Raw genomic sequence first — 6561 nt, 5'->3', positions numbered from 1 at the left:
AGAGAGAGAGAGAGAAAGAAAGAGACAGACAGACAGAAAGAAAGAGACAGAAAGAAAGAAAGAAAGAAAGAAAGAAAGAAAGACAGACAGACAGAAAGACAGAAAGACAGAAAGACAGAAAAAGAGAGAGAGAGAAAGAGAGCATAAAAGAAAGAGAAGGAAGGAAGGAAGGAAGGAAGATAGCCATAGAAGGAAGAAGGAAGGAAGGAAGGAAGGAAGGAAGGAAGGAAAGAAGGAAGGAAGGAAGGAAGGAAGGAAGGAAGGATAGATAAAGCCATCAGTCTGTTTCCCTGCCTTTGCTGCCTTCAGAGCTGTTGGCCTTTTTCTGAAAAATTCTTTCAGCCTCTTTCTTCCGCTTGCTCCACTCCCGCCCCATCGGCAAGACTTATTAAAGATGGGCAGAAAAATCAAGACATTTTTCCCACAACAATCCGTATTTTAATCCCCGAGTTCCACAAAAGCTTTCACGGGGGGCCATATCATTTGTCCTTCTTTATTGGCTCTTTTGCATCTTGTCTTGGTGAAAATCCAGCTTTATCTTTGGTCCTCACGGACGTCTTCCTAGACCTTGGCCAACTTGGAGAGGAGGTTGAAGCTCCTTAAGAGTTACAGCTGGCAATTTGGTTAGGTTCTTAACGACATTTATACCATGTCGTTCTTCTTCTAGAACCGTGATGGCGAACCGATGGCACGCATGCCCAAAGTGTCACATGGAGTCATGTCACCTGGCACACACTATTCCTCTCCCAGGTTTCCTGGCATGCATGCGCATGCAACAGCCATTTGGCCTTTGTGCATGCAGCAATGCCAGAAACCAGAAGAGCTGGTCTTCCATTTTCCGGCATGAACATGCACACCTGCCAACTGATCAGCGTCTGCGCATGTGCAGCAGTAGTCGGAAAACTTGCCGGCTGGCACATATGCATGTGGCAGAAACCAGAAACCCACCCACCCACCCCCCGCCATGATGCCATGCCCATCCAGTAACCGGGCAGAGAACCCCTTGCTGAAATGTTTGAAGCCTACCCCTGATGAAATTCATGAAACGTTCTCTTTGTTTCATCCCCTCAACAATAGATTTATGAAAGAGGTTGTGCTCGCTTCGGCAGCACATATACTAAAATTGGAACGATACAGAGAAGATTAGCATACAACCTAAATGCTGGAGATGTGATTGTGTTGATGCTACATATTACCACATATGGTGGACTTGTAAAAAGGTTAAAGCATTTTGGATAAAAATATGGTGGATTGTGCAAAATGTTCTTTAAAAAAGGATAAAGTTTACCCCTCAGTTATTCCTGTTAGGTATAACTACTGATGTACTGTTATAGAGACTAACGTGATTTTGTACTTAATAACAGCAGCAAGACTCTTGGTGGCGCAATACTGGAAGAAGGAAGACTTGCCTATTATTCAAGAATGGACATTAAAAGTAACAAACCTAGCAGAGATGGCTAAAATATCAGCATATCTCAAGGACCACTCAAATGAGAGATATAAACTGGAGTGGAGAAGATGGATTGACTATATTCAAAATAAATAAGAGATTCCAGATAGTTTATGACTGAAAAAGCGAGGAATGATATAATCTGTTTAGAGTTAGCCTAACAAAAGAGGAGTTAAAGCTCAAATGAAAGATGATACTAACTTTCTTTAAGTTTATTTTAGAACATCTTTGTTAAAGATTTATACCCTGTATTTGTTCTGGGAAGTCGGGGGGGGGGGGAAGGTTGGGGGGGGGTTGAGTTCAGGTGGGGAGGGTGGGGGAGGGGAGGTAAATATTTGTAAAAGCCCTTTTTAAAAAAAAAATCATTAAAAAAAAAACCAATAGATTTATGAAAGAGGTTGGGCTCAGTTTTCAAACTGAGATTCCACCGACCCAAAATTCACAATGGAATCTTATCACAGTTTGAGTCAAGCCATAAGTCACCCCTCCACCCCCAATATGACCAAAACAAGACCATAATAATGTTTAGAATTTCAAATTAGGAGCCGAGGTGGCGCAGTGGTTAAATGCAGCACTGCAGGCTACTTCAGCTGACTGCAGTTCTGCAGTTCGGCTGTTCAAATCTCAGCGGCTCAGGGTTGACTCAGCCTTCCATCCTTCCGAGGTGGGTGAAATGAGGACCCAGACTGAGGGGGCAATATGCTGACTCTGTAAACCGCTTAGAGAGGGCTGAAAGCCCTATGAAGCGGTATATAAGTCTAACTGCTATTGCTATTGCTAACTGCTATAAATTGGGCTTTCTGCCTTTCTCCTTTTCTCAGGGAGCCCAAAGGTTCTTTCAACTCAAAGAACTCCCGGGCTGACATAATAAAATCTGACCTATTATGTGATGAGTTGGTGATTTCTGGTGGAAGTTAACAAGCCCACAAGATGAGGGCAGGCAATGAAAGTCACTTAAAGGAGAATTCCTTGGGTCTTCTATTTTTTTCCTCCCCTCTGGCTTTTACTTCTGCAGAATTGTCAGCACGGCTTCCTAGGACATTTATAGTTTTGACATTTGAATCCCACCTTCAGTAACTTTGTCATAGTCCCCAGTACTAAATAATTCAAAAATAAGATCTTGTTTATTATGGGGGGGGGGACAGGGAAGCACCATGTCTCAAATATTTCTGTCAACTTCGGGTCCATCCTAGCATACCTCAAGCTTTAAGTTTTTTATGTCCCTGTTCCTGCCCTGTGGGGAATCCCAAAAGTGCGTTTTCTGGTGGCAACTGGACTTTCTTGTTGTTTTTTCCTTTTGGGGCAACCATGACCTGGATGACTGAGAATCACAACAGACTTTTAGCTATGCAATTTGGAGTGGACACCCTTGGAATGGTGTGGGAGGAGGAATGGATTTCTGGAGGAAAAATTGCACACTACAGGAACCAGGAGCACCACTCGGGTGACCCTGAGGACACATAGAAACCTCCAAGTGGCCTCAACGACCATCTAAAAGGTCAGCTGGGTGCAAGGAATATAAATCCTACCATTCCCTGCCATCCAGTCAGAGCTGAAGAAGCTTCTTGGATGAGAAGCGAAACGTCTTCAAAACAAACAAAGAAAGAAAGTCTAGTTGCCTTCTGAAAAAAGCACCTTTGAGACAACCATGATCGGGATGACTGAGAATCTCTACAGACATCCTGCAGGGAAGTTTCCCCAATAACTCCATCTGTTTGGCCGTACTGTGAGACTTCCCACATCCAGGGGTGGATTCCTGCCAGTTCTAACTTCTTCTATAGAAGAGGTTCCACAAATCTACAGTGCCATTTAGAACCGGTTCCAGCTCCCTCCCCCTGCCCATCCGCACATCATCAAGATGAAGAGCAAGAGGAGGAATTCTGGGAGTTGAAGTCCACAAGTCTTAAAGCTGTCAAGTTTGAACACCCTCGGGATTTTTTTCTAAAGGGTTAGGGGTGCAAGGGTCTTGTAACTTGACAGCTTTAACACTTGCACACTTCAATGCCAGAGTTTCCTGAGCCAATATGACTGGAAGAGGAATTCTGGGCATTGAAGTCCACAAGGCTTAAAGCTGTCAAGTTTGAACACCCCTGAGGTTTTTTTTTCTAAAGGGTTAGGGGTGCAAGGGTCTTGTAACTGGACAGCTTTAAGACTTGCATGCTTCAAATGCCAGAGTTTCTGAGCCAACAGTTTGGTTGCTAAGCAAGAGCGTTGTTAAGTGAATTTCACCATATTTTAAAAGTTGGCCACGCCCACCCTGTCACATGGCTGGCAAGCCACTCCCACCAAGTCACATGGCTGGCAAGCCACTCCCACAAAGCAGGCCACACCTACAGAAGAGGTTCTAAAAAATTTTGAAACCCACCACTGTGCCACATCCCGTCATCCTGATCGAGCCACAGCCTCTGATTAATGGACAACCTCATGAGTCACGCTGCCCAGAGCCCATAGCTATGGATAGAGTGTGTCCCTCAAGGAACCAGCTGGATATGGCATTCGGGATTAGGTACAACGTGGCTCTGTACGAAAATTAGACAAGGCTTTGCTTTTCTGCGCCGCTAATATTTCTCATATTGGAACTGTCCGCGGTGCTGACTTAACCTAACATGACAAGAGCCGCAATTCCAGCAAGGTGTGCTATAGCTGAAATGAAGGACATGTCCTACATCTCCTTGGGTTTCAAGGTCTGTCAGCTCCAGGCTGCATTGTCAATGGCAATGGATTGTGAAAACTAGAATTCAAATCTTTTGGAGAACACAGGTTGTCTACTCCACAATGCAGTCTTGCTGCCTTGTTTAAACATCAACTCTTGCCATCATCCATTATTCACACTGGGACTAGCAATTTCATGCCCATGGCCTTTTTGTTTGTTTGTTTTTAAATACCACTTGTGCTCTGTACACCTGATATAGACACAGAAAGAGAGGAAGAGGGAGAGGGGAGAGGGGAGAGGGAGAGAGGGAGGGGAGGGGGGAGGGAGAGAGAAAGAAAGAGAGGGAGAGGGAGAGGGAAGAGGGGAGAAGGAGAGGGAGAGAGGGACGGGAAGAGAAAAAGAGAGAGACAGAGACAGAGAGACAGAAAGATACAGAGAGGGAGAGGGGAGAAGGAGAGGGAGATAGGAAGGGGAAGGGGAGAGAAAGAAAGAGAGAGGCAGAGAGGCAGAGAGAGAAAGAGAGGGAGAGAGGAGAGAAGGAGAGGGAGAGAGGGGGAGGGAGAGAGAAAGAAAGAGAGAGGGAGGGAGAGAGAGACAGAGAGAGGGGGGGAGAAGGAGAGAGGGAAGGTGAGAGAGAGAGAAAGAGAGAGACAGAGAGAGAAAGAGAGGGAGAGAGGGGGAGAAGGAGAGGGAGAAAGGGAGGGGGAGAAAGAAAGAAAGAGAGAGAGAGAGAGATAAAGAGAGGGAGAGGGGAGAAGGAGAGGGAGAGAGGGAGGGGAAGGGAGAGAGAAAGAAAAAGAGACAGAGACAGAAAGAGAAAGAGAGGGAGAGGGGAGAGGGGAGAAGGAGAAAGAGAGAGGGAGGGGGAGGGAGAGATAAAGAAAGAGAGAGAGAAAGAAAGGGAGAGAGAGAGAAAGAAAGGGAGAGAGAGAGGGAGGGAGAGGGAGAGAGAGAGAGAGAGAGACCTAATCTCCAAAGTACCTAAAGACAGGACAAGAAGCAATGGACGAAAATGAATCAAAGAGGGAACGAACCTCGAATTAAGGAGAAATATTCTGACAGTGAGAACAATTAGCCTCCAGAAGTTACGGGCACTCACTCCATCACTGGAAATTGTTAAAAAGAGTGAACATTTGTCTAGAATGGTAAGGGATCTTCTGCTTGAGCTTCCAAAGTCCCTTCCAACTCTGTTATTCTATTCCTTTGAGAGAGAGACAGACAGAGGGAGGGAGGGAGGGAGGGAGGCCCGTCATCTTACAATCACATTTGGGTCCAAAATTTCTGTAGTTAAGCGCAGCAATCATTAAATGAGTCGTGCCCAGTTTTACAATGTTTGTTGCCAAAGTTGTCAAGCAAACCACTGTTACGTGAAACATGCAGTCGTTAAGCAAACCCAGCTTCCCTCATTAACTTTGCTTCTCAGAAGCTGGCTGGGAAGGCTGCAAGGATCATGTGCAACCTTTGTTCAGTACGCCCGAATTTGGATCGCGTAAAAGTGGGGGATGCTGCAACGGTCATGTGAGGTCAATTTTCAGTGCCTTCGTAGCTTTGAATGGTCACTGAGTGAATGGTTGTAAGCCAAGGACTCTCTGGATATTGATAAAATGTGAAAGTGGCATGCTGTGAAGCAAAGCTTCAATCTTAAAAAGATAAAGGTTCCCCTCACACATATTTGATAGTCATTCCCGACTCTGGGGGGGGGGGGGTGTTGCTCATCTCCGTTTCAAAGCCGAAGAGCCAGCGCTGTCCGAAGACGTCTCCGTGGTCATGTGGCCTGCATGACTCAACACCAAAGGCGCACGGAACACTGTTACTTTCCCACCAAGGTGGTTCCTACTTTTCTACTTGCATTTTTACATGCTTTCGAACTGCTATGCTGGCAGAAGCTGGGACAAGGAACGGGAGCTCACTCCGTTACGCGGAGCTAGGGATTCGAACTGCCGAACTGCCGACCTTTCTGATCGACAAGCTCAGCGTCTTAGCCACTGAGCCACTGCATCCCTTTAGCATCCCCCCTTTGTTTTCGAGACTTCCTATGGGCCCCATAGGCATTCTTGGAAAAATATAAAATTTGGTAGGCACTGCAGCCCAGTGCATTGTTTTGAAGTGTCCTTATTAGCCCAGGAAAAAAACCAAAAGCAGTGAACTACATTGGATGCTGGGAAAAGCCTCTGCAAGGGGAAATCTCATTCCCTCCCCTCTTCAACAGGCCTCCTCGCCATGTAACCAGGACGCCCGAGAGGGAATATTTCCCTCCCCCATTAAGCAGGGAGATATGAGCAAGGCTTAAATAAGGAAGATGCTTTTCTCTTTTTCTGTTAATAAAAGAAAGCACCGAGGTATTTTCAGCACTGCAACCGGTAGTCAATTTTCAAAGGCTCCGGCCATCTGAGGCAAGTTAGGAGATTACAGCCCTCTAGGTACAAAGAAAATGCCTGTTTGAAACCGCATTTACTTT

The 6561-nt window shown here is 45.8% G+C and overlaps 1 pseudogene; it reads left to right on the top strand.

Moving 5' to 3' along the window:
• The first annotated feature begins 1093 nt into the window (after positions 1 to 1093).
• Positions 1094 to 1150, top strand: LOC116516263 (annotated as a pseudogene).
• The last annotated feature ends 5411 nt before the right edge of the window (positions 1151 to 6561 follow it).

The sequence above is a fragment of the Thamnophis elegans genome, chromosome 12 (genome assembly GCF_009769535.1).
Source record: "Thamnophis elegans isolate rThaEle1 chromosome 12, rThaEle1.pri, whole genome shotgun sequence".
NCBI classification, from domain to species: Eukaryota; Metazoa; Chordata; class Lepidosauria; order Squamata; family Colubridae; genus Thamnophis; species Thamnophis elegans.
This window is presented reverse-complemented; position numbering and strand designations above follow the sequence as displayed.